The sequence below is a fragment of the Callorhinus ursinus genome, unplaced genomic scaffold (genome assembly GCF_003265705.2).
Source record: "Callorhinus ursinus isolate GAN/ISIS: 27379988/994484 unplaced genomic scaffold, GSC_fseal_2.0 scaffold47, whole genome shotgun sequence".
Lineage (NCBI taxonomy): Eukaryota > Metazoa > Chordata > Mammalia > Carnivora > Otariidae > Callorhinus > Callorhinus ursinus.
The window spans coordinates 3,579,221-3,605,571 of NW_027397109.1; the positions used below are offsets into that span (position 1 = coordinate 3,579,221).

General features: G+C 41.8%; 1 long non-coding RNA gene across 2 annotated transcripts in view; it reads right to left on the reverse strand.

Moving 5' to 3' along the window:
* The window catches only part of LOC141370840 (uncharacterized), a 37,342-nt gene extending 12,330 nt beyond the window's left edge, over positions 1 to 25,012 (reverse strand). For both annotated transcript variants that reach the window (XR_012375277.1, XR_012375278.1), the window contains exons 1-2: positions 24,928 to 25,012; positions 5,497 to 5,659 (exon numbers count right to left, since the gene is read on the reverse strand). This is a non-coding gene — a long non-coding RNA (uncharacterized lncRNA). The remainder of the gene's footprint in view (positions 1 to 5,496; positions 5,660 to 24,927) is intronic.
* Between the last annotated feature and the right edge of the window lie 1,339 nt (positions 25,013 to 26,351).

The following is a 26,351-nucleotide window of genomic DNA, read 5'->3' on the forward strand; positions in this document are numbered from 1 at the left end:
TTCTTCTTCTTCTTCTTCTTCTTCTTCTTCTTCTTCTTCTTCTTCTTTCTTCTTCTTCTTTCTTCTTCTTCTTCTTTCTTCTTCTTCTTCTTTCTTCTTCTTCTTCTTCTTCCTCTTCTTCTTCTTCTACCCCTAATCCAAGTTCAGAGATAGAAGATCATCACAAGTTTCTCTACAGGAGTCACAAATCAATAGATGCTGCGTGTTGAACATTTATTAATGAATAAAAAAGAGAGAATGTGAACTTATTAAAAGTGATTAAGAGTTAAGTCTTTTTTTATTTATTTTTATTTATCTGTTTGAGAGAGAGAGAGAGAATGAGCAGGGGGAGGGGCAGAGAGAGAGGGAGAACAGACTCCCCAGTGAGCAAGGAGCCCAACATGGGGCTTGATCCTGGAATCCCGGGATCATGAACCTGAGCCAAAGACAGACGCTTCACTGACTGAGCCACCCAGGCACCCCAAGAGTTAAGTCTTAATAACATAGCAAACTACTAGATAGCCAGAGAAAAGAATAATTTTTTGTTTTGTTCCCTTTGGATCGAGTTGGTTTCAATGCTTTTTACATGCCCACTGGGCGGATCACACTGCCATCCCAATATGTCAACCTTATCCTCATAGTCAACATAATCCTCATGCCCGTGTTGGGAGTTTTGTCTTATTCTCTACATTTCACAGACGAGGCACCTCGATGCATCCCGAGGTCTCAGAGCTTCTGTAACTGCTGAGCGCGAGTACAGGTCTGTCTGCTCGCAAAGCACACACCCTCCAAAGCCGCATCCCCATGGCAATAATCCACTCTGTCCTTAGGCCACAGGTGGCAAAGCAGCAAGTGGTCTTTGTGTAGGGACTTGCAAAGCACCAATAACCACCCTCTCACTGCATGGAAAATATTTCTCCTACCTGGCTGTGAATCTGACTTAAAGCATGAACAGCTTAAAATGGAGGGGGATAAACACATTTAATTCATTGTTATCTTTTATTTGCCTTTTCTTCTAAGGAGTCAGGTTACTGTCCATCCACTTTGAGAGCCCTAACTAATGAAGCAAGGACACGTGGGGTTTTAGAAATAATGCCTCCTGAGAAAGGTAGCCCCATGAGAAGTTAGGTCAGGATGTGAGGCAGTGTGTGACCCGCTATTACCCCAGGGAGCTGCACATCTTGGGGCCGTGCCTGCATGGAGTGCCCTTGCACACTGACTCTGGGCTGGATCTGTGATGGGCAGTAATGTGGATAATGGGACAAAGCCCTCCTCGGGCCAGTGTTGGGCCTCAGGAAGCCTAACATCTTCTACTTCCTCTCCTGGAGTGGTTGCTTTGGGGTGTTGTGGCGGGTTCAGAGAGCCCCCTAAGAAGTTATGCCCATCTCCTAAGCCCCAGCCCTGTGAATGTAACTGGAAAAAGTGTCTTTGTAGATGTCATTCAACCAAAGGTCATGAGATAAAATCACCTGGGATTATCCAGGGGAGCCCAAAATCCAACGACAGTACGCTTAAAAGAGAAAAGCAGAGGGAGATTTGAGACACAGAAAAGGAAAAGCCCATATAGAGACAGAGGCAGACAATGGAGAGAGAGTCACAAGTTAATGAATGTTTGAAGCCACCAGATGCTAGAAGAGCCTTCCCCAGGATTCTCCCCAAGAGCCTCTGGAGGGAGCATGGCTCTGTCTACACCTTGATTCCAACTTCTGGCCTCCAGAACTGTGAGAGAATAAGTTTCCGTCATTTTAAAGCCATCCAGTTTGCAATCATTTGTTATGGAAGTCCCAGAAAACTCATACTGGAGTTTCAGAGTCCGTATAAAAAGTGTGCCTGTCCTGTCAGGAAGGCCACGTGGAAAGACCATGTGGAGAGCAGAGGCCCGGAGGCTTTCCTTTGAAGGGGAGAGGCCCAGCCTCCTGGTCAAGGCTCCATGACCCTATTCCCAGTCACTGAGTGACTACAACCCCAGGAGAGGCTACCAACAAGGTCAGCAGAAGATCTGCTCAGCTGAGCTCACTAAGCCATGGGAAACTAAATGGCTGTCACTTTAAGCCTCTGAGTTCGGGGAGATGTTTTGTGTAACAACAGTCCACTTAAAAGGAGACCAGGGAGCAAGTCAGGCCAAGAGAGTTCTGAGGACCCTGAACACTGAAAATAAAGCATCACAATGGGAGGGAGAAGGACATCTGGGAACGAGGGGGAGGAAAATCACATTGACCACAATGTCGCAATTCTGTCCTGGACTGTGGGATTGAAATCAGTCAGTCAAACACTGAATCCTCAGCCAGAGATAACACAGAAAAGTGTCTGTGGGGACTTGAAGAGGCAACAGTAACAGTGCTTCAGTAGGTGATGAAGACGGGCCAAGTAAAAGTGAATGCATGGTGATACATGTGTGTTGTATCGCCACTGACTCAGAGACTGAAAGCAACAAAGACGTATTCTCCTATCATTTTGGAGGTCAGAAGACTGAAATTAGTCTTATAGAAAGCTGAAACTCAAGGCATTGGCAGGTCTGGTTCCCTCTGTAAGTTCTAGATGGTCTCCCTCTCCCTTGCCTTCTCCAGCTTCTAGATGCCACCTACATTCCTTGGCCCACGGCCTCTTCCTCCATCTTCAGAACACATCACTCCAACCTCTGATTTTGTCCTTGACTCTTCTCTCTCTGACTCTTCTCCTTATATCGGACCCACCTGGATAATCCACAATCATCTTCCCACCTCAACATTTTTAACTTAATCACATCTGCACAGCCCTTCTTGCCACATATTGATAGGTTTTGAGGATTTGAGTGTGGGCACCCTTATGGATCCATGAGATCAGCCTACCTTACATTTAATGAGCACTGACTGTGTTAAGCACTGAGCTCTTACTATCCTGCTTAATCTTCATGACAGCTCTCTGAGAGAAGTACTACCATTTCCCCCCCTTTAAAGGGGAAACTGAGGCTCAGCAAAGTGAGCATACATCCAGGTTTACATAGCACACAAGAGTCTAAGCCAGGATTCCTATCAGGGTGTCTAATCCCTGGGCTTGTGCTCACACCCCTGCATGTCCTGCTCCTCCATGCTACACTCCCCAAGGGCTGGCAGAGGAATCAGCTGCAGCCAATCCCGTTCTAATGCTCCCATTTTCCTGAGACCCAGAGACGTAAAGTGATCCAATGTGCCAGCAAGAGGCAAACAAATCCCATTTTATTCAGTCACTAACAAATATTTACTAAGGTCCTACTAAGTGCCAGATGCTGGGGATTCCACAGTGAATAAAACAGAATCCTTGCATTCCAATAGGGAAGATGGACCATGTGTAAATAAATGATGACAATTTCTAGCATCATCCAGGAATGAGTGTCATAAAAGAAAAATAAATCCAGGCAAGAGAATGACTGGTGGTAAGGGAGTTTAGAAAAAGTAGTCAGGACCCTTCTGATGAAGGGAAATTTGAACAGAGACCAGATGACCAGATCCCAACTTTAATGCACAATGCTCAGTCTTCCTTCCTCTAAAACATAAAATACAAAAGGAAAAAGAAAAGTCTCTCTCTGGAGGAATATGAGTACTGAAGTATGTGCATCTGGGTTAAACGGTAAGTGCATGCAATTAGATCTTAGTCGAGGGAGCTTGTTTGGATCTGGTCATTAACAGCCAGGGAATGGACACCACATCATCGTACTGGAGAACAGAGCTCTCCTCCCACACAATGAAACATCACTTTTGTTTTTCCACTTGTGTATAGTGTAAGTCATACAAAATGTTATTTCTTTCACTGTGAAGTATCCCGTTAGTTCTCACCAGCTCCCCAACTCTGCAAGAGACATCAAGTGGGAGGAAATAGCACATAAGAGAGAGCCCCCAGCCCAGATGAGGAGCGATGCTGGCTTGTTGTGTCCCAGAATCGGCCACAACATCTGAGCTGCCTGGGATTGGAAGGTCTTGAGACAGAGGGTGGGACTTGATTTGGGCTCTCAAGTAGCTAACGTGGTCTCCACATGGGGACACTGCAGAACTGGTCCAGTGTGTTTGGGGCAGAGAAAGGAGCTCAATCTGGCCATCTCAAGCACACCACGGTGGAGTCACAAGTAGGCCCCTCCTTGTGTGGAGTTTTGAGTGGCATTAGAATAAGAATGGTGCCGTGACAACAGCAGGGTTCCCTGAAGAACAATCTAGAAGTAGAATGGATGGAAAGGGGAGAAAAAGTAATTAATAAGGGACCACTTAGAGACCAAAGCTCTAATGGAAACTGGGAAAGGAGGCCATGGAGACAACCTGTTGGAGGAAGGGATGGTGGCTTTATAATGGATCTACTAGACTAGGTGGATTTGTTTCCCGGCACCCCCTTTCTTGTATACTTCTTGTTTGGTTAGACCACAATGGAGATTTAGGACCGACTTGGAAGGTGCCAAGGAAGGAGCAGACATTTTACAGTTCATAAATTGTTGTTGACCTGCTGACTTAACCTCCTTTGTGTGAGGCAGTAGTTGAACCTCTAAGCACTCAATCTCACCCTAGAGCTTTCTTTAGCTACTCCAGCTCCTGGGCTCAGTTTACATCTTTGGCTCCATAATGAAGGATTCCAGGTTCTAAGAACTGATTTCCTTTCATCTTCTAGCTTATTCTTGTCCCACATTGTACCTCCATCTTCCCTGCCTGACTGTATGCCCTGGGGGCTTGAAGCTCCAGCATCAGATACAAAAATAACAGTACAACAACCTTAGAGAAACTTAGGGCAGTTAACTACCTCCCACAACTACACAACATCAAATCCTTGTAACAAATAGATGGCTCCCCGTGGTTCCACTTCTCCAGCTTAACCCTCAGTGATACAGAAGGGCAATGAGATAGGATGTTGAAGCCTACTAGTGATCTTAATGATTAATAATATTAAAACCAGGGGCGTCTGGGTGGTTCAGTTGGTTAAGCATCCAACTCTTGATTTCAGCTCAGGTCATGATCTCAGGGTCTTGAGATCGAGCGTGGAGCCTACTTAGGTTGTCTCTCTCCCTGTACTCCCTCCCCTCTTTCTCTTTAAATAAATCAATAAGTAAAAATAATAGTAAAACCAATAACTGACATTCATTGAAAACGTCTTATTTGTTTAGCTTATGCAAGTTATTTTATAAAATCTCATTAGTCCTTTCGAGAACCGTAGACATGGCTACTGCTACCTTCAGCTTTCAGCAGGATATCATATGGTAGTTCCCAAATCTAGAAAGTTAAAGAACTTTATCCAAAGCCATGTCCATCTAATGCTGGGAGATTGGCCACTAATACATTCTGTCTCTACCGTAGCGGGGAGGGAGGAAAAAAGGCTTGCTAGTTTAGAGTCTGGTGGTGGAAGAATCATGGTGCCCTGGGCAGGAACCGGCCACACCAGGAAGAAGGGTTAGTGAAGCATTAGAGGAAGGGAAGAGAAAGGTAGGGAAGAATGGAGGTGAAAGTTATTTGGGACATGTTGCAGGTGAGATGAAAAAAAAAAACTAAAACTTTGATACGAACGCTCAGATTAGAAATGACATACTTATTTTGTTTCAGGGAGAATGTTGGACTGGTTTCGTCCTTGTCAGTAGGTGCTGTAGTCTCACAACCAATCCACCTGTGGATGGGAAATCCCATGGAGAATTGCCAACAGAGGTATCATTTTCAGTCTTCCCCCTGGGGGTGGGAAGAAATGTTTCACATCCCTGGTGGGAAAGAAAACAAAACATCTCCCTGAAGTGATCAACACCTTCGAAGTTGCTGGTAAGTTGCCCAAGGTAGAGAAGGATTTTGGCCACAGGGGTAGAGGGAAGATAGTAATTCCAGGGGCAGAAAAGGACCCGGAGGAGCAGAGTCAGCCTGTAAACTCTGGGTAACCTGGTTGAAACTGGAAACCAGACAGGATCCGGGAGCTGGAAGTCTCTTGATGGCCAGGTGATAGGGCTTATAAAGAAAGAGGCCAAGAGGCCAGACCATGGGAAATGAAATGGGCTAATGGTGGGTCAAGGAGCTGGAGGAGCAGTAAAAGTTGAGTGATTTCTTGTGTGATTAAGGGTTTATTTGGTGTTATCTGAAGTTGGAGGGAAATCCGAGAGGGGAGCCCAGTTTCTAGGACTCTACACATGCCTCCTCCCATTTGATAGAAAAAAGCAGCTCACAACAAGTTGTATATGGAGATTATTATTTTAACCTCTTGCTCTCCCCCCTCCAAAAAACAAAAGGCCTCCGTTTCCAATTGCTATCTGAAATCCGTGGCCATTTGGGGAACTGTGCTTCTGAAATCTTCTCAGGAAACTATAGGTCACAGATGGGCATTGCTGTCTTGATATCTAGCAAAAACAATCACTTGCCATTTAAAATGTTCTGAGATAAAGTTCCACCTTTTTATAAAGTCATCTGAGGAGTTTAAGCCTAAAGCTTCTTTCATGGTCTAATTTTCCTCTTTTCAATAATCATACACACACACACTCTGGAATCTATCCCTCCCCTCACGTAGAACATGCTTTGATTGGTAATTTCATTCATGTGAGAAAGATACTTCATTTTAAAAATAGACAAATGTGCCAATAATACATTATATGTTAATTAATTGAATTTAAATTTTTAAAAATGGAAAAAATATAAAATAAAATATAAAATATAGACACATGTGAGAGAATGATTTCATGCGGGAAGGTGGAGTGATTTTGGCTATTTATTCGTACTATAATAAAAAGCTGTAATCCTCCTTCCCACTAAAAATGAGTATTGCTGTCATTTCTCAATAGATTTGCACTTTTTCTATGTTTTCAGATTTTTAACAAACTTAGATTAAAAAGCCTCAACACTGCTCTTTTAATTTAAATCTGAAAAGCTGTGCCTTTTTGAGATCATTAGCCAAATTTTTGAATTGTGCATGCTAGCCAGCATTGATAAGTAGTAACAATTTTTTTTACAACACAGAACAGATTCATAAACTTTTAAGTTTATTTTCACAAACTCTTTTACATATATAGCTAACTTAAGGGATTGTTGAAATCTGTCCCCCATTGTCTTCCAAAATCAAAACTCGAAACTGTAATTTCATAGATTTCCAAAATCCTATACACCAAAATATTTTTCTCTGAAACAAGATAAACAAAATTTGAGGAGAGACACCTAACACAGTCATAAAATTCACAATGGAATAGAAGCTAGTATCCTCTACTTCTGTGCATTCAAAGGATGGCCTCAAGGCTGAGCAAAGAAAACAAAACTGATACTTTAAAAAAAAAAAAAACTGAGTGCTCCTAATGCATTTGGGAGCAGGTGTCGAGGCAGCCAAAAGGAACTTTGGGGTCACCGGGAAGGAATGTCAAAGCTGAGTTATTAAGTTTAAGTAGAAAATATGGTCTAAAAGTTTAGCTTCGAACAAATTAAGGATGTGCCAAAGGAATGAGTGAAATATTTTCTCTCCAAGTCACGGGGTTCGCAGGTTGGGATCCAGCATCTGGGGCTTATTACATGTGCTTTAGGTGACAGGTGGCTTCAGGAAATGGAGCCCTCGTAGCGCTTTTAAAATATATTCCTGAGAAGGGTAAATAACTTGATGCCTTGCTGGTTTCCCTTCTGCAGGCTGTTTGAAATACAAAAACACATCTTAAGCCACATCAAAGCTGTTTCATGTGCAGGCAAAGGCAAACATCCTCAACACTGACACTTGGCCACGTCAGTTTCACTGTTGGCATTTTGAAATCTGTTCTGTACGCAACTGGTAGAGATCAGTTACCAAACCCTATTGTTGTATTTATACAACTAATATTTGTCGGCCGTCTTTTTAATACTTGATTTTCATGAGCCCCAAAACTTTTATTGCCCAATTAGTTCCTGGGGTAGCCACAGATGTGGAGCCAGAGAAAATAACCTCAGCTTTGGCACCAAAAATAGTATGATGAGAAATCATTTCAACTTTACAAATAAAAGAAATCCTCTCTTGAGTGCTTGCCAAGTCAATGGTCATTTTGCTGAGATCAAAGACGATGGATGATTTATTCATAAGTGTTTTCTCTTGCCTTCGTTTTTAGTTTTTTAACGGTTTTTGTTGTTGCCGTAGGTTTTAGTCTTTTACTTCTCCGGGCATTTTGTACAAAACTATGTTTGGTTTGATGCTAGGAGTCCCACTTTGCCCTGTGGGATGCTTCTCAATTAAAAAGAGTTACTCAGAATCTCTAACACTATGTATTAAATTCTAAATAGTCATTCTGGATCTAGAAGCACAGTATTATAAAGATATTAGATTTAGTATTAAAATTCAACTAAAAGCCATTTGATTATTTTAGTTTTAACATTATACTCTAACACATACAGTTCTTAAGTTTACAACCCCGTGGATGTTTACACAGAGATGGCCCCTGTAAGCACCATTTCCTTTAAGGTAGGGTAGAGCACCCTAAAAATAAATAGCCAAGAGATGTTTTAACTTACTTTTAAGTGACATTTTTCTTTTTAATAAAAAGTGACATAAAAAAAGAGTTTTAAAAAGAATCTTTTCTATAGGATTTGTCAACTTTTTTTTCTTCATTTCGCTAATTCCTGCAGATTATTCTTTTTGGAAATACTGTTGTTCTTCTTCATTTTGGAATATATAGAGAAATATGTGATAGCTAGCTAGCCAGATATATGTATCTTAGCTAGTAAGTTCAGTTCCCCATTCTTTTGGCCCATGCTGGGAGGTCATTCCTTCCACACATCCTGCCAGGGGGAAAGGGCTCCCTCAGCATGACCCCCAACTCTTCCCATGGGGTTCCCCGAACTGCAACCCACCTGAACTCCCATAGTCTCAGAGACTTTGTACAGAACCTATGATTAACATTGGCCTCCAAGCATATGGGCTCCAATGACTGGTTCCCCATCTCAACCAGGCACACACCCAATTTCAAACAAAGGCTAAAATAAGTGGTGGGCCAAAAAACAATTGTAATCTCATATGGCACTTGAATAAAAGAGAAATCACATAAGAGAGTGTGAGAAGAGAGCAAGAGAAACTGAATTTCTTCTGTAGTTCAGGAATAAGATCATTATTCAGTGTCCTAGACTAACACCAGATTAAGTTCATTGCCCTGAACACTTATTTCCCGGGTTTGGTTTTTTGGGGGTGGAGAGAGGGGTTGGTTTTGTTTTTTGATGTGTTTGTTTTTTGATTTGTCTTCTTTGAATATCTCCAATGCATTCTAAGTTGACAGGTTTTTAAATTGGGACTTGGGCAAATTGACAGGAAGCTCACTGATTTTTGTAAATTCTGAATATTTCTTCTGGATCTACAAATATGGTATTATAAAGATGTTTATTACAATTCAACTAAAAGCAATTTGATTATTTTAACATTATACTAGTGAATTTATGTCCCTGTTTTGTTAGAACTGCATGATTTTCTATCACATCTGCATAAGGAGCTTCTTGATTGAATGGATTCATTTACAAATGTTTTGTAGTATATGCGTGTACTTTTTTTTTAAAGATTTTATTTATTTATTTGAGAGAGAGAGAATGAGAGATAGAGAGCATGAGAGGGAAGACGGTCAGAGGGAGAAGCAGACTCCCTGCTGAGCAGGGAGCCCGATGTAGGACTCGATCCTGGGACTCCAGGATCATGACCTGAGCTGAAGGCAGTCGCTTAACCAACTGAGCCACCTAGGTGCCCTGCGTGTAATTTTTTTTTTTTAATTGAGATTCTTGAGGACAAGTTTTCTTCATTTTAGAGCGCTATCATTTGCACGCAGTTCCGGACAGACAGTAGGTACTTTAATATATATTGATGAGGGTCAGAGATGGCCAGAATTGGCTTTTGGAGGTCACCTAAACCAGAGATTTTCAAACTCAAGTACTTGGACTTTTGTTGCATCAAAATCACCAAGGACAGTTTAAAGATACAGATTCCTGGGCCTTTCCACCAGAGAGGATAATTTAATAAGCCTTGATTGGGGCCCAGGAATCTCAAAATTTTTAATTTTCCACATCATTTCCACCTGCCACCATGTTTAAGAATTACTGATTTGAGGCGCCTGGGTGGCTGTCAGTTAAGCGGCTGCCTTCGGCTCAGGTCGTGATCCCAGGGTCCTGGTATTGAGCCCCACATCGGGATCCATGCTCAGCGGGAAGCCTGCTTCTCCCTCTCCCACTCCCCCTACTCTCTCTCACTCTCTCTCTCTCTGTCAAATAAATAAATAAAATCTTAAAAAAAAAAGAATTACTGATTTAAGTTCATCCCTACCTGATGTAAAATGGACTTGATTTGCCTTTCAGGAGATATAACTCTAAACGTATCCACAAATTAGATTCTTTAAATCTTAGAAGTGGATGTGCCCTCAGAAGTTATTGTATCAATTCCCTTTCTTTTGGACCCAAAGAAAAATCTTTTTATAATTTCTTAAAGTTATGAAACTGATTAGCAGCAAAGTCAAGAACAGAACTTAAATCTCAGCGTCATTGCTTCTCAAAACATTTCCTGCTCAAAACCAGCCTACAACCTCTCACATTCTTACCACGCATGGGATCTTCTCAGGGACCATGGATAAGATCCTCCACTGCTCGTGGCTTCTCCCAAAGGATTTCCTTGTTTTCTAAATAGCATGCACTGTGATTCCTGCAAATATATAGCTATGTAGTCAGGAGCTCAGGTCATCATTTGAACTAAAGTAGATATAAAATACTAAATACTGGTATTGATAAGGGGTTTTGTTAAATTCAAAAGCATCGTGTAACGAAATAGGCTACACCTACAGACATAGTTAAATAAACGTTAAATATTGCTCTTTACAATTGCTTGATCACCAAACAAAGTCTGTGTATTCATATAAATTAAGAAAAAATGAATAGCAGGGCTGAAGAAATGCTTATTGGAAGTTAGAAATTTCCAATGTAGAAGAACCCCAGGGAAGGATTTATCCTTTATGAAAAACTTGCTGATTGATCATTTATGTCTTTCCCACTTGTTTCTTTTTTTTTCTCTAACCTCTGTCCCAGGTTTAGCCGCATTCATTAAGCAAAACACATTTGCATTGAGGTTACCTTGAGTATTTCCATTCTCTATTCACAAACCACATTTCCTTTCATGTAAATTGGGGTAGACTTTAGAGTAATTTTAAGATGATGCTAACCTTCCTATTGAGCCATTTGAAGGAAAAACAAAGATGAGGCCAAAGAGTAGGTGGGTTTTCATGTTCTTCCTTCAAAACAGGCCCCCAGAGCAGGACCCCTGGTCTTCACAGTTTTGCTACCTGCTCTGGAATGGGTCCTGAATATTCAACATTCAATTTGCTTGAAGGGTTGCCTTATAACTTCTCTTCATTAATAGGGAATTATTTTCTGCTTCTGGATCCAGATTCAAAAATACTATGTCTAAGTGCAGGTGACTTTGAAATTAAAAAGATTATGGGTAAAGGAAGGAATAGTTTGGTCAAAATAACAGGATGAATGATTAAAATAATAAGCATTAATATTTAGCCTGAAATCGTAACAAATAATCAAATTGCAACTTCGAGGTTGCAGTTCCAGGTAAGAGGGGATGAGCAACAGGCCATCCTGTTCCCTACTGAATGCAGCTGGAGAGCCCAGAAGAACACCTAGAGTGGCTATTTGAGGACTCTAGGAATTAAATACTAGCAGGGAGATCCAGGAAGACAACCAAAATTCTCTCCCTGTTTTCTTTCTTTCCCCTGTGCTTACACAACTCAGCCATGGGGCAATCCTGTGACTCTAAGGGTATTTGTGACAAAAAGGACAACATCAGAGACCCAGAGCACATGGAAGTTCTAAAGGAATGGAAACCTTTCTAATCATGGGAACTGTGGTCCAAGAGGGTGGCCTGAACCTCCCTGACCCCTGTCCTCACTGTGCCTCCATTTCTGTAGAGCCTTCTCGGCTGACCCTCCACCTGTCGAGCCCCTGACATTCCAGCCCACCTCGGGTACAAGTGGGGGGTCAGATTCTGTTTTAGTTTGTGTCCCACTCAAACATCATTCATGGGGCCTCAAAGACTAGAGCAACCAGGGCATGGGGAGAGGAGGTATGGGTTAGTTCTCTGGCATCATTTTATATTTGTAATTTTATTATGTAAAAGTAAAACCCAGACAAAAAATCACAGCAAATCTAGTAAAAAAGGTGGTTTTCAGATAAACCTAAAGATCTTTATTAAGAAGCACTAAGTGAGGCTCCTGGGTGGTGCAGTTGGTTAAGCATCCAACTCTTGGTTTAGGCTCACATCATGATCTCAGGGTCATGAGATCAGGCCCACACTGGCTATGAGCTCAGCTTGGAGTCCTCTTGGGGATTCTCTCTCTTCTCTCCCAATGCAGCACGCTCTCTCACTCTCTCTTTCTCTCAATCTCTAAAATAAATAAATAAATCTTAAAAGAAGAAGAAGAAGAAGAAGAAGAAGAAGAAGAAGAAGCAGCAGCAGCAGCAGCAGCAGCAGCAGCAAGCACAAAGTAAGGCAGAGACATAGAAAGGATCAATTCATTTCTCCACAGCATCAGAAAGGATTAAGTTACCAGGAAAAAAATGTCTTTTCTGGCTGAGCCCTGGGATCTCATCTCAGACTTGCTTTCTCCTTTGGCCCACAACTCAGAGAAGGAAGGATAATCATGAGTCTGTGATTCCATCATAGCCTAAACTTATGTTTCTCAGACAGAGAGGCAGAGGGACAAGCAAACATAGACTACAATTCTAGGATTGGAGAACTGACACATGGTCAATGTGTGACATACAATCAATTCACAATGAATCACATTTTTTTTAGAGACAACAAAAATTCAAAGAATAGTTGAAAAGGCCAATCAGACTAGACTGAGACTACCCAAGTCTTAAAACCTAATGACCACAGTCCCATCTGGTTGTTACACTTTCATAAAGGATGGTGTGTGCCATCTTGCTGTCTGTCATTCTCTCCCACATGTCCACATTTCACCTGGGGTAACTCCAGAGCCTGTGTGGATGACCAGCCAATACCCTGTCTTCACCAGTCCTTGACCTTTTCAACTCCAATGACCATGACCTAGACTCTGCTTTGATCACATCCCAGAACTTGCCATCACTCCAAAGAAATCATATTCCACCTTTTGACCATCATGTCTGGCCCTACTAATCTCTTCACTTACTCATCAACTGAATCACAACCTCTTACCTGGATCCTTTCATCATCACTCAGTTTAACTTTCTTGACTGTCTTTCCTCCTTTTGGACCCTATTGGAAACCCAGGGCTAATGGTCAGAACCAGGCCCTGAATGGCCCTCTCCATGCCTTGGACCCCATCCTTCTACTATACCCTCCATCAGGGCTTGAAGTTTTCTCTTCCCTGGTTATGTTCTGGGTGACTTAACACTGCATAATGAAAGTCACACCAACGACGTACATTGGGTCAACACATTCATGATCTCAAACCTCAACTGGGCCATCAGCCCTGGAAACTCATAACTCCTCCTCAACCACATGCCCTCATGCCCAGTAGACACATTTCCTACTTCACGGAGGCTTCCAGATTCCTCCCTTCCTGCTGAATTATATGCTCCTCCCTCCTTAGATGTCCCTTGGTTCATGACAAACTCCTCCACCTGCTTTATTCCCTTGGATCCAATTTCTACCCACTCCTAATCGACCTAACCGATTCACCGCTGCCTCTCTATCCCTGGACCCAGGTCCTCTCACGCTCCCCTCTCCAAGCTTTTTCTTCCTATTTCAAACTTCCTCAAAGAAGAATCTAAACATGCCATGTGCTTCTGCTCCTACAGATTCACTTCTCAAACTGCAGGTCACAGCTCTGACTTCCTCATGCCAAACAGGTGACTCTTTTCGTCATTTCTCATCTAACCAGACTTTCACTGCATTTGACATTTTAGTTCACTCCCTGGTTTATTTTACTCGAATGCCACAACACTTTATTTTTAATTTTAATGTTGACCATTTGACTTTGAGTTAGGTCACTTTCAGACATATATGAAAATTGAGGGACCAGTATAATGAACTCCCGCAAACCCATCAGCCAGGTTCGAGATCGCTTGATTCATTAAAAACGTCGTTTCCCTGTTTCCTCCCCCCACCACTTCTATCCCAGGTTATTTTGAAGCAAATCACATACATGGTGTCATTTCATCAATACATATTTCACTATATATCTCAAAAGATAAAGAATGCCTTTAAAATCATTTTTCAAATATCATTGTCAAACCTAAATATCAGTAAGCCCTTAATATCCTTAAACATCCAGTAATGTTCAAATTCTCACTGTGATTACAAAGGTATTTTGTAATAACTTGTGTGAGTCAGATCCAAACAAGGTTCATACAATGCAACTGGCTAAACATATCTCCCCCCCCTTTTTTTTTCTTGCAGTTTATTTAATGAAGAAACTGGGTGATTTTTTCTACGGTTACCTAAGGTGTGAATTTTGCAGATTGCAAAATTTAATGTCATGTAATATATTTCTCTCCTTCTTATATTTCTTTTAACTTTGTAGTTAGATCCCGACATGTGATCAGCCTCAAGTTTGATTTTATACACACACACACACACACACACACACACACACACACACACAGAGCTCCATGACCTATAATGTGTTTTTCTATCAGGAGGTACATTATACCAGAGTGTCTCGCATTTTATGATATTAACAGCTATTGGTGGTCATTTCCTAGGTCCATTATTTCATCTGAGGCTTCAAAAGAATAATATTCTAATTCAATCATTGCTGAATTTATTGCCCGAAATACTTCTCTTTGGTCCCTGAAACAACTCCCTTAGCCTCCAACCAGGGACTGTTCTAGACACTAGGTATATACCAGTAAACGCTGGAGACAAAAGTCTCTGCTTTCTTAATGCTTACATTTCAGTGGCATGCAATCCCTGCTTATAGTAAGTGCTCAGCTGACATCAGCTACCGGGTGTATCCATGGTTCTCTTTCTGCTGAGTGCTTCTTGAAGGTGAATATCCCCATGGTTTTATCCATAGCACACAGCTATTCTTATGGTAGATTTCCTGGATGGTCTTACCTACTCTATTTCTTTTTTTTTTTAAGATTTTTTTAATTTATTTATTTGACAGAGACAGAGACAGCAGGAACACAAGCAGCAGGAGTGGGAGAGGGAGAAGCAGGCTTCCTGCCAAGGAGGGAGCCCGATGTGGGACTCAATCCCAGGACCCTGGGATCATGACCTGAGCCAAAGACAGATGCTTAACGACTGAGCCACCCAGGCGCCCATTACCTACTCTATTTCAAAGATAACTACAAATAATAGTAAATATGTATTGAGTATTTACAATGTATCAGGTAATGCTCTAAGCATACTGTGTGTGTGTGTGTGTTTGTGTGTGTATACATAATCATTTCATTCTCAAATGAGATAGATCCTATTTGTTCTAGTTAGAATTTGTGATAGTCATGAGAATGCTGCTCTCTGATTTCTGCTATTGACTGGACTCTGAAATCGATGACAGCCTGTGTCCCAGGACCACACATTTGAATGCTGATGGGATACCAAGGTAGGTATGATTCTAGGATACCTGGACCTCCTCCAAAAGGTGTCTTTGGCTTGAGGACTTCCCAGCAGCCTCCCTGAACTTCCCTTAGAACTGCTCAGATCCGCCCAAACTTCCTCCCTTCCTTCCCTTTCTCCTTCTGTAGGGGACAGACATGCATCATGGCTCTCCAGGTGTGTCCTGCCTTCATCTGCACTTTTTCTTTCATTATCTCAACTGTAAATACCTTGACACTTAATCCCTTCTTGATACCTGTTTCTCTGATGGCCCAGACTGATACACTATTGCTACGGGAGCTTAGTGAGATACATAATGGTTTGATTATTCTATGGATAAAGGATTCAGAGCTCAGTAAGGATGGGTTGTTTCTGCTCTATGGTGTCTAAGACCTCAACTGGGAATATTGGGGAGCCAGGGGCAACTCAGTAGGTGGGGGCTGGAATCACCAGAAGCATCTTTACCAGTACACATGGCAGTTGATGCTGACTGTGGTCTGGGACCTCTGTCCAAGCTATCAAAGCATCTACATGGGTTCCATGTGCACTGGGCTTCCTCCCAGCAGGGCAGCCTCAGGGGAGTTGGACCACTTCCAGGGAGCCTCAGAGCTACAAACGTGAGCGCCCCTGCAGACAAGACAGATGCTGCATTGCCTTTTATGATGTATCCTCTGAAGCCACCCCCTGTTACTTTTGCCATACTTTTTTGGTAAAAGCAGTCACAAACCTGCCCAGTTTCAACGATAGAGGAAGAGTGCCAAAGAGTTATTTAGCTAATCCAAGAACCAACACACTATTTGGATATCAATTTTCAAGAGGAGAGATAATCCCCCCTGGGATCAGAGAATGTAGTACCAGAGCTTCCAAACTACACTGCCTCTTAGATACTTGAATCCCTTGTGCCCCTCACATTTAATGCTCTCAGACTGAATTTTTCATCACCTACATTTTGTCCTGAGTTACTCTCTATGGCATATAATCCCATGTAACCAGTGACTCCAGCTAAAAACCTGAGAGGAATCTTTGCCTCAGCTTACCCTCGAACCTCATCAATCACTGCGATTCTAACCGGTGTGAACTGTTCACACATTTGAAATGCTTGCACACTTGCTTCTTTTCTGTTTCCATAAATTACGTTAACACCAGCACAAACTTCCATTTGCTCTATGGGCAGGGAGTCCACCACCCCTACCGCTGCACTGCCCATCTTCTGAATCTTCTAGAACACTGAGAAGGGAAGTCTGCCCCAAGCCCTGGCCGGTCTCATTCAGGACAGGTCCTCATGGGAGCCAGCCTACTGATTTGGTTGCTGCCTTCACTCCTCATTGCCCAGTGATAGAATTACAAACACCAGATGGCTCTCCCTGGCTGTGACTCTGAAATGAGCCAACATGGTCCCTGGTCTCTGAGTGCTGGGTTCTTTCAGTTCTACATAGAACTGAAACTCATCCCTCTGTTGATGAGTTTTAGGAGTCCAGTGCTGGCACCACCTGAAGCCGCAGCCCCATCTTTCTTGTTTTGGGAAGTTGCTTTCTGTTTCAACCTCCTCACAAAGCACTTCTCTCTCTCCCTTTCACACCTTGAGAGAGCTGGAGTTCTTCTAAGAAGGGCTCAGCACTCAGGAGCACCAAAAAGTTTCTCCACTTCTCTGGAAGGAAAATACCGTTTCTTCCTATCACACACAATGAGTCTCCAACCCCGGGTCAAGCCGCAGGACTCTTGTTTCTCAGTTGCTGAAGTAATAGCATCAAACGCAGGGAAAGTCTTCAGAAGGCTCCCTGCTGCATCGACCAGTTTTTCCTTCTAAATATTTCTCAAACCATCCCCTCTCTCATTGCCTGTGTTCAGCACCCTGCTCTGTACTCAAGCAACTCCTAAGTCCCCCAGCAGTGTCCCAGGACTTCAGTGGTTAGGGGGATGGAGAAAGCAACCTAGATGCTCCCCACCATTACCCTGCTTCAAATAGAAGGGCTCCACCTTTGTCTGCTTCAGAGGTAGGTCTTTACTTAAGATTACTCCTGGAAAATAAAACAGAGGTAAAGTTCTGCAACTGAAACAAGAAGTTAGAGAAAACTGCAATTGAAAACAAAAATTTGCCCTTGACAGGCCACTGCCTGGAGCCCTGTCATGGCCCCCACAGACTCAAAATGAAGTGCAGCATCTTGGGGTAACTGGGCGGCTCAGCAGGTGAAGCATCTGCCTTCAACTCAGGTCATGATCCCAGGGTCCTGGGATTGAGCCCGGCATCAGACTCCCTGCTCAGCAGGTAGTCTGCTTCTCCCTCTGCCCCTCATCATACTCGTGCTCTCTGTCTTGCTCTCTCTCTCAAATAAATAAATAAAATCTTTAAAAAAAAAACAAAGAAAGAAATACAACATCTTTATGTGATGCCAGGACCTGCATGAACTGCCCCCTCTAAAGCTCCAGTGTCTTCCTCTTGCACATCATCTCCTGATGACACTGAACTGCTCACAGTTCCCAGCAGACATTGTGTTGTGTCAGGGCCCTGGGCTTTAACTCATCCTCTCCCCTCTGCCCACTATGCTTCGTCTCATCCAACTCCATTCAGGTTTTACCATCACTTCAAGCACTATCCCCAGAAGGAAGCCCGACCTGACCTCCCTGTGGGCTCTGCCAGTTGAGGTGCCCATACCTGTGAGCTCCAAAACCAGGCTGTGACTCATGACCTCTGTTTTACAACCATTAGCCTATCCCTTCCCTGTCCCAAGGATCTTTTAGAGACACGGCCTGAGTTGAGCCCATCTCTGGTGCCTAGCAGAGTCTCCGGCTGGTACACACATTCAGAAAATGAGTGCCAGATGCATGCATAAAGGATGGAGAAATGTGAGTGAGCAAGTTTCTTTTTCTGTCCCCCACTAGACATGGCTGTGACTCTCAAGCCATGTACTCCTCAGGACCCCAAAGACTCCCTCACTCCCTTCCCTACAAAGCAGAATGTAATCCGGCATGATTCAAAAGGCACCTGAATTGCTTCAGGGTCATTATTATGAACATCAATTATCCCAATAGCAGCCAAGAACAGATGCAAAATTTAATAGAGTTTTCTGGATGACAGAATGCTGGATAAACAATTCTAGGCTGATGATATAACGAAAGATATCAGAATGTGGAAACATGAAGATAGTTTGGTCCTGAGCTGCAAGGGCTATGGTCTGGGGAGTTGTAAATCTGAGAAATCCTCCACGATCCCTATGCTGATCACAAAAGTCAGGCAGAATTTGCCACTGGGCTGCAACAAGTAAATCCAAATGAACACCCCACTAGATGGGGATCCAAATGCTCAATTAGCATTCCAGATCATACCCAGGGAGCTTCAAAGAGCCTAGCACTGTCGTGTCATTACAAGGAGGGAAATCTTATCCCAGCAAGCCTCTTTCATTATCCAGTGCTGTGAAAAGCCCTCCATGAGGTGCTGGGAAATACTCGACCTCCCCATGTACCAGGCCTCTTTCCAGCCAAGAATCGTTATGTGCCTCTCTGGTTTCTTTAAAAAGCTCCAGAGCTATTCACCTTGCTCTCCAGTGAGATTTCATTGCCCCTTTGATATACAATTTTTCATTACACAGGATTTGCTAATTTTTATTTTAAAAATAAAAATAGATTTTACTGGCAAGCCTGCACATAACTGCAGTGGGCTCATCGGATGGATTTCGACACATCTGTTGTCTTCAGTAACTATGCACACACTGTGAATGAAATGCAGAGCCCAGAAATACATCCCTACGGTGAGCAAAGGGAGCCTCGCCCCAGCTTCTGCTCTGACAAAGAGAATCCACCTACAAATTTCTCGTCTATAATAGGTAGTCGGATACAGATAATAGGGATTCAGAGAGTGGATTTGCAAACCTCGTCATATTGCAATAATAGTAAAACGGTAAGTCTCACTACTACAATAAATATATTGAGCTCCGGGTTATTGAAATTAAATTTCAAAAGGAGAGAAAAGCTGTGCATGCTGCGTGTGTGTATTTGTGTCTGTCTTCATGAGTTTCCAAACAGCAGTGAAGAACCCCGTTCATACATAGCCTGGGCAGCCACTGTGAACAATGTCCTTCATGTGAGTTTAATTTGCTTAGTAAATACAAGTGTAATTGGTATTTAAGGGGCCATTCTAAATTGCCATCACCCCCTCTGCCTGAGCATGAGTAATCTAATTTTTCTGCAGAGCATGCTGCGGTTTGATTGACAGGTCTCTGAGGACCATCCTGTATGTCAGCATCAGTGAAAATGAGTTCTGAAGTATAGTCACACCCCCCACACATGCGTGGAATCCCAATCACGCACGACTCCTAGATCCATTTGCCCCATGTCTTGCTGCTGACAGATAATATATTCATTTGCTTCTGGCTAAAAAAAAAAAAAATAGAGAGAAATCACTGGTGCATATTGATGGCATCCTCAAGGAGCCATAATTGGGAGGAGTGGTCTGCTGTTCCTGTGCATGCCAGGGGACCTCAAGTGGCTGTCGTTCTCCTTCACTCAGCAGCCAACTGGAAAAAATGAACCCCCAAACCATGAGGTGATTGAGCCACTCTCTCTCGTCAGAACTGGGAAATTAAAATCTAGTGCCTTGACAAAAAAGGGAATTGGCTTGCAAGTGCCACTAAGTATTTTAGCTGAGCCCTAAATATCATCAGATTAAAATTGCGCCCAGAGAAGAAAATGCTAGTTTTAGTATGGACTTCTATTGTGTTCGATTAACATGCATGTTATACATGTGTGTTCTTCTGTGTTTAAATATTTAACATGGGAATTTAAAAAGCAAAATCACATGATCAAACTTCAGTGTTAAAAGGGTAGGACTAAGTCTACTTATGGAGGAGTTGACCACAAGGAAATGTGAACTCCAGCTCATTGAAGAGAATAAGCATGCACCCATAGATCCCAATCATTCCCTGTTTGTGAGTTAATTTTAGGAGTTAAACAAATGGTACTGTACTGAGAAGTCCTTCCCTACTAGTCCATAGTTGGATATTTAGTGTTGTGTCATATGTGCTAAAGAGCCAGGGGCTTTATTATGCCAATGTGAATTATGTGGGATAAGATGTTTGCACTGGTATACACTGATTTTATTTTCTATCAGGAAAATTAGTTCATATATTTGGGTTATGTTATCTTATACATGACAACTATTTTTTAAAATAATTCCAGCTTTTGGAGTATCTGAGAAAGGATTGCCTTGTATGATAAAGAACAGGCACCTGCTCCATATATAAGGCAATTCTTACTCATTTTTTTCATCTCACCAGAGTATTTGGTATATAATAGGTGCCCAATAAACTATCAGTTGAAATGGCAAATGAATCAAATTAAGTAGAGAAAATAAGATGCCTCACTGCATGTACTATTTTAGGATGTCCCAGAATATATTTGAAACAACCCAGTGAGGGGTGCCTGAGTGGCTCAGATGGTTAAGCATCTGCCTTCAGCCCAGGTCATGATCTCAGGGTCCTGGGATCGAGCCCCACATCAGGGTCTCTGCTCAGCCAGGAGTCTGCTTGTCCCTCTCCCTCTGCCCCTCACCCCTGCTCACACTCTCTCTCACTCTTGCTCTGCTCTCTCTCAATAAATAAAATCGAAAGAAAGAAGAAAGAAAAGAAAGAAAGAAAGAAAGAAAGAAAGAAAGAAAGAAAGAAAGAAAGAAAGAAAGAAAGAAAGAAAGAAAGAAAGAAAGAGAAAGAAAGAAAGAAAAAAAAAGAAAGAACCCAATGAAATTATAATGTACTGGACACCAACATTAAATTCATTAAAGAAATCTCTTATTTTGTGCTTTGTCATCAAATGCCAAAGAGCATACTTCTCAACTGCCAAACACTTTTCAAAAGGGGAGACTCACTGCATGTTTTAGGTGGTTTTGCTGGGGGTCAAATTTGTTGCTTTCGCCGAGTCTGTCAATCACCATCCCCCATAGGGCACATTAGTCCTCTCCCCTTACTTAGCCACCACGCCAGAGCTGATCTCAGAGCCCCAAGCCTGGAACCTGGAGCTACTAGCAACATCAAAAAGCACCGAAATGTGTCAGTGACCACTTATGAGCATAACTGGGTGAATGTGGTCCCTCCCAGGCAGATGCCACTTCCAAGAACTTCCATACATGCATCTTCCATTCCAATCTAATTCCTCCCCATCCCCATCATCAACCCCCCCATCATACATACAACCACAAAGCATAAATGTTCCTGTATATATGTGAATATGAGTGCACACATATTTGCACATATAAATTGCCTTTTTTTTATAATTCCAACTTGCATAAGATCAATAAAATTGTGTAAAAATGCCATCTCATTTTATTACAGGGGCCCCAAAGTGCAATTCCATGGCAGACATAATGGTTTAGCATGGAGATAATGTAAGTGCAGGAATCGCTTTAGAGTGAAAGAAAATTAAAATCATGTATTTGTTTTTTTTTTCATTAAGGTGAAATTCACATAATATGAAATTAACCACTTTGAAGTGTACAACACAGTGGCGTTTTAGTACATTCACAATGTTGTACAATAAAAATTATGTATCCTTAGGGACCCACAACTCAACAGTGGTGAAAAGAAAGGATTTTGAAATCACACAGCTCCGATTTGAATTTCAGTTCTACTGACCACAAGTAGCAAAACCACTGGGCTCCAAAGGACAACAACATCACAGGGATGGGTCCAAGGGCTAAATACCAAGAGATGGTGCTCCAAACCCTTATCAAAGTCCTTGAGGCATGCTATTATTTGAGATTGCCTCTAGCATAAAAATGGGATTTAAAAAAAATAACCTTTTGGGGAAAATACCCATTATTATTTCAAAATTACTTCCTTCATTTTCATGTTTAAAAATTGACTTAGTATTTTCACTTGCTTAATCTGCATGGGAAAATACCAGATTGATTGACCAGCTCAAGACTTGTGACTATTTTCCAAGATTTTAGAAATCAAATGGATATCACTGTCCATTTTTTAAAGATTTTTATTTATTTATTTATTTATTTATTTATTTATTTATTTATTTGAGAGAAGAAAGAGAAAGAGAGCATGCGTAGGGGGAGGAGCAGAGGGAAAGGGAGAAGCAGATTCCCCGCTGAGCAGGGAGTCCGATGCGGGGCTCAATCCCAGGACCCTGAGATCATGACCTGGACCCTGAGATCATAACCTGAGCCAAAGGCAGATGCCCAACCAACTGAGTCACCCAGGCACCCCATCATTGTGCTGATTCTAAGTTATTTTTAACAGCACCTTTAGATCCTGGCAACAGGAGCCCCTATATTGGACCCCTTGCTTTAGGCCCACAAATCACAAACACAAAGAAGTACTTTTATTAAAGAACATACAGTGCTCGCTTCAGCAGCACATATCCTAAAATTGGAAAGAACACACAAGTACATTTGTCACTTGGGATTAGATACAGCATGACCTGTCTCTTAGAAGGCTTTACTATTGACTGACATCCCTGGAGGCCACACCACTTGCCTTCTGTCCCCTTGCAAAAGGCCATTGGTCCCAAGGGGTGCAGGCTTGCAGGTTATGAGGAGCCAAAAGGAGGATGCACATGGCTTGGGAGTGAGGGAAGCATTTTGAATGGCAAAATCAGTTGGGAAAGTGAACACATGAATTCATTAACTTGTCAGTATTTTACTCTCAGATAAAACGAATGCAGTAGAGTTTTGTGTATCTTTTCCCTTTAAATCCCATCTTCTAGTTTTCAGCATTTCTCTCTGTTCCAACTTGTGTTTCCAGAGTGAATCTGTGTAGAAATTAACAAGGTGTTCACAACAGTTTCTGTTAATGCTAAGGGCCATTTTGCAGCATTAAACAAATTTGTATGAAGCTTGAATGTGATTAACTGTGAATACAGATTAGGTATAAGTGAAGTGTGAGGCCTTTTCTGACATTGGGAAAGAGAGGAGTATTGAGCTCTAGAATTGGAAAAAGCTTTATTTTTATAAATACATTGATAGGGGCGCCTAGGTGGCTCAGTTGGTTAAGCGACTGCCTTCGGCTCAGGTCATGATCCTGGAGTCCCGGGATCAAGTCCCGCATTGGGCTCCCTGCTCAGCAGGGAGTCTGCTTCTCCCTCTGACCCTCTCCCCTCTCATGCTCTCTCTCTCTCATTCTCTCTCTTTCAAATAAATAAATAAATAAATCTTTAAATAAATAAATAAATACATACATTGCATAATATTTCATTAATTTTTCAAAAAGTAAGGAAACATTTCTTCTTTTTATAATTTTAGTTTTAAATTTTGATAGTACAATTTGTGTTTCTCTTTTCCTCCTAAGAGAAACAAGAAGCTATTGTAAAAGGAAAGAACACTTTGATTTTTTTTATTTTTGTATTAATTTTGATTATATTTTGATGAAAATCTAATACAATTTTGTTTGCTTTGAGTATGATTACATTTTCTTTTTTCTTCTCCCCGTGTGCCTGCCTCTCACCTACCCAACTGTTCTTGCTTCCCCACAGAGTCAGTTAGCATCTTGAATTGAATTTGGTATCTAGAGTTTATATGCCTGTTTTACATGTATGCATACTTTTACTATATATCTGTATATTCATATATAACATATAGCATTATTTTGCATGATTTAAAATTTTACATAAAAATATAATTATCACAAGCTTTTGCAAATAGTTTTTTTTTCACTTGAGATAACATTTTTAAAAAATTTTTTTTAAGATTTTATTTATTTATTTGAGAGAGAGAGAGATCAGAGAGAGCCAGGCAGCACAAGCAGGGGAGCAGAGGGAGAAGCAAACTCCTCACTGAGCAGGGAGCCTGACACAGGGCTTGATCCCAGGACCCCAGGATCATGACCTGAGTTAAAGGCAGACACTTCAACTTTGTATTGTCCTCCTTACTATAGGACAATTTCTTAATCAATTCTCCTGTTGACAGATATACCAGGTTTAACTATTTTAAATAACGCTGCTATGATCTTTATTGTACATTTCTTTTTGGGCACCTATGAGAGAATTTATCTAGGGAATATATATGCAGAATTAGAATTGCAGGGTCTCCTGGGTGGCTCAGTCGGTTAAGTATCCAACTCTTGATTTCGGCTCAGGTCATGATCTCAAGCCCGACTGAGCATGGAGCCTGATTGAGATTCTCTCTCTCCCTCTTCCTGTGCCCATTCCCCTCTACTCTGTCTCTCTCAAGAAGAAGGAGAAGAAGGAGAGGAGAGGGAGGGAGAGAGAGAGGGGGAGAAGTATTATTGCAGGGTTCTGAGGAAATGCTTGCTTTCAACTTTACTAGCCATTGTTAAGTGCTTTCCAATATATTTGTATTAAATTATACTCCTTCTGGTACCTAATATCCACTCAGTTACTCCAAATCCTCACTAGCACTTGGTTTATTTGGACTTTTTAAAATTTCTTTTCTCACCTTGTTTTAGGTCTGTGAGTCGTCCCCTTACATCCCTTTTTACTAACTCATTTAAAAGGCAGGTTATATTTCATCCAGCATTTCTAGGAGCTTACCGTGGGGGAATTGTTCGAAAACCCCTTTTGGTCCTACGGCCAAAACCAAGCAAAAGCGTATCTGTCAGGGGAGAGTCAGAACACAGAGATGTATTGAAAGCAGGCAATTTGGTTACTAGGAGACTGAAGGGGTGGGGAAGCCAAGGGGAGAAGGGAATTCCTGGAGCCTCCAAAGAGGGGCGGGCTTTATGCAAATGAGGAAGGTACCACAATCCCTGCGGGACCCAAGTCTGCACTCTCTCTGCATCACTGGCGGGGCCACGCAGCTTCCGCCAGAGGGAGCTATCAAAAGGCACCACTGGGGATGGGGCTAGAAGTAGATGGCTATTCCATTCCTTCCACCTTCCAATCTTGGGCCAGTGTCTTCTTTTGCAAAGCACTGTGACAGAACCCAGCTGTCAGAGAGTCAAAAACCATAGTTCGCAGGCTTTCTGCCCCCTAAGCCCAGAAGAGCGGGAATGGATTTAAGGACAAACAAATGTCCATCACACCAAATGACCCGATTTCTCTCTCTGGAAGCTTTCACAATCTCATAGCTGGCATTCAAAAATGTCATAATGATGCGCCATCGTGTAGCAGTCATTATAGTTGTTATTTGATGGGCTATTCTGTTGTGGAAACTCATGATTTTTAATTATCAGGGAAAAAATGAAGTAGAGCTACATGTGCGGGCACAGATAAATCTTACAAGCATAATGAGGAAAAAAACAAATTTCAGAACATAATGTATAATATGCTATCATGTTTATGAAATTTGAATACATGCAAATCAATACCCTATATTGTTTGTGGATATAGTCTTAGGTAATAAAAGTAAAAAGGCATGGAATGTTAAAATACCAATTATGATTACCTTTGAAAACAAAAAGCAAAAAAAAAGGAAAAATAAAGCAGAGAAATGGGACTGGGAAGCGGTGGGCATGGAATTTCAAATTGTACTCTGCGTCACGCTGCTTTTTTAAGCTAGCTAGTGAGAACATGGATGCATTCATATTATTATCTGTAACATTTAGTATATCTGAAACACTCTGTAGCAAAGAAGGAAATAAAAGATTGAAAAATCAAGTGAGTTTTGGGGTGCCTGGGTGACTCAGTTGGTTAGGCGTCCAACTCTTGATTTCCATGCAGGTCATGATCTCAGGGTCATGAGATCGAGCCCTGGTTTGTCTCTGGGCTGGGCCTGGGCTTGGAGCCTGCTTATGATTGTCTCTCTCCCTCTGCCTCTGCCCTGGGATAAAGGTGACAAAGAAATAGAGGAGAGAAAGAAAATTTATTTAGAGAAATTATTAAAAATTATTTTCTTGTAAGTATAATTCTGCAAATTTTCTACCTCCTCTTTTAACTCTCAGCTGTTTTTTTGTTGTTGTTTTGTTTTTTTTAAAAAATGACTAATATGTGCCTATTACATACCAGGCACTGTTCTA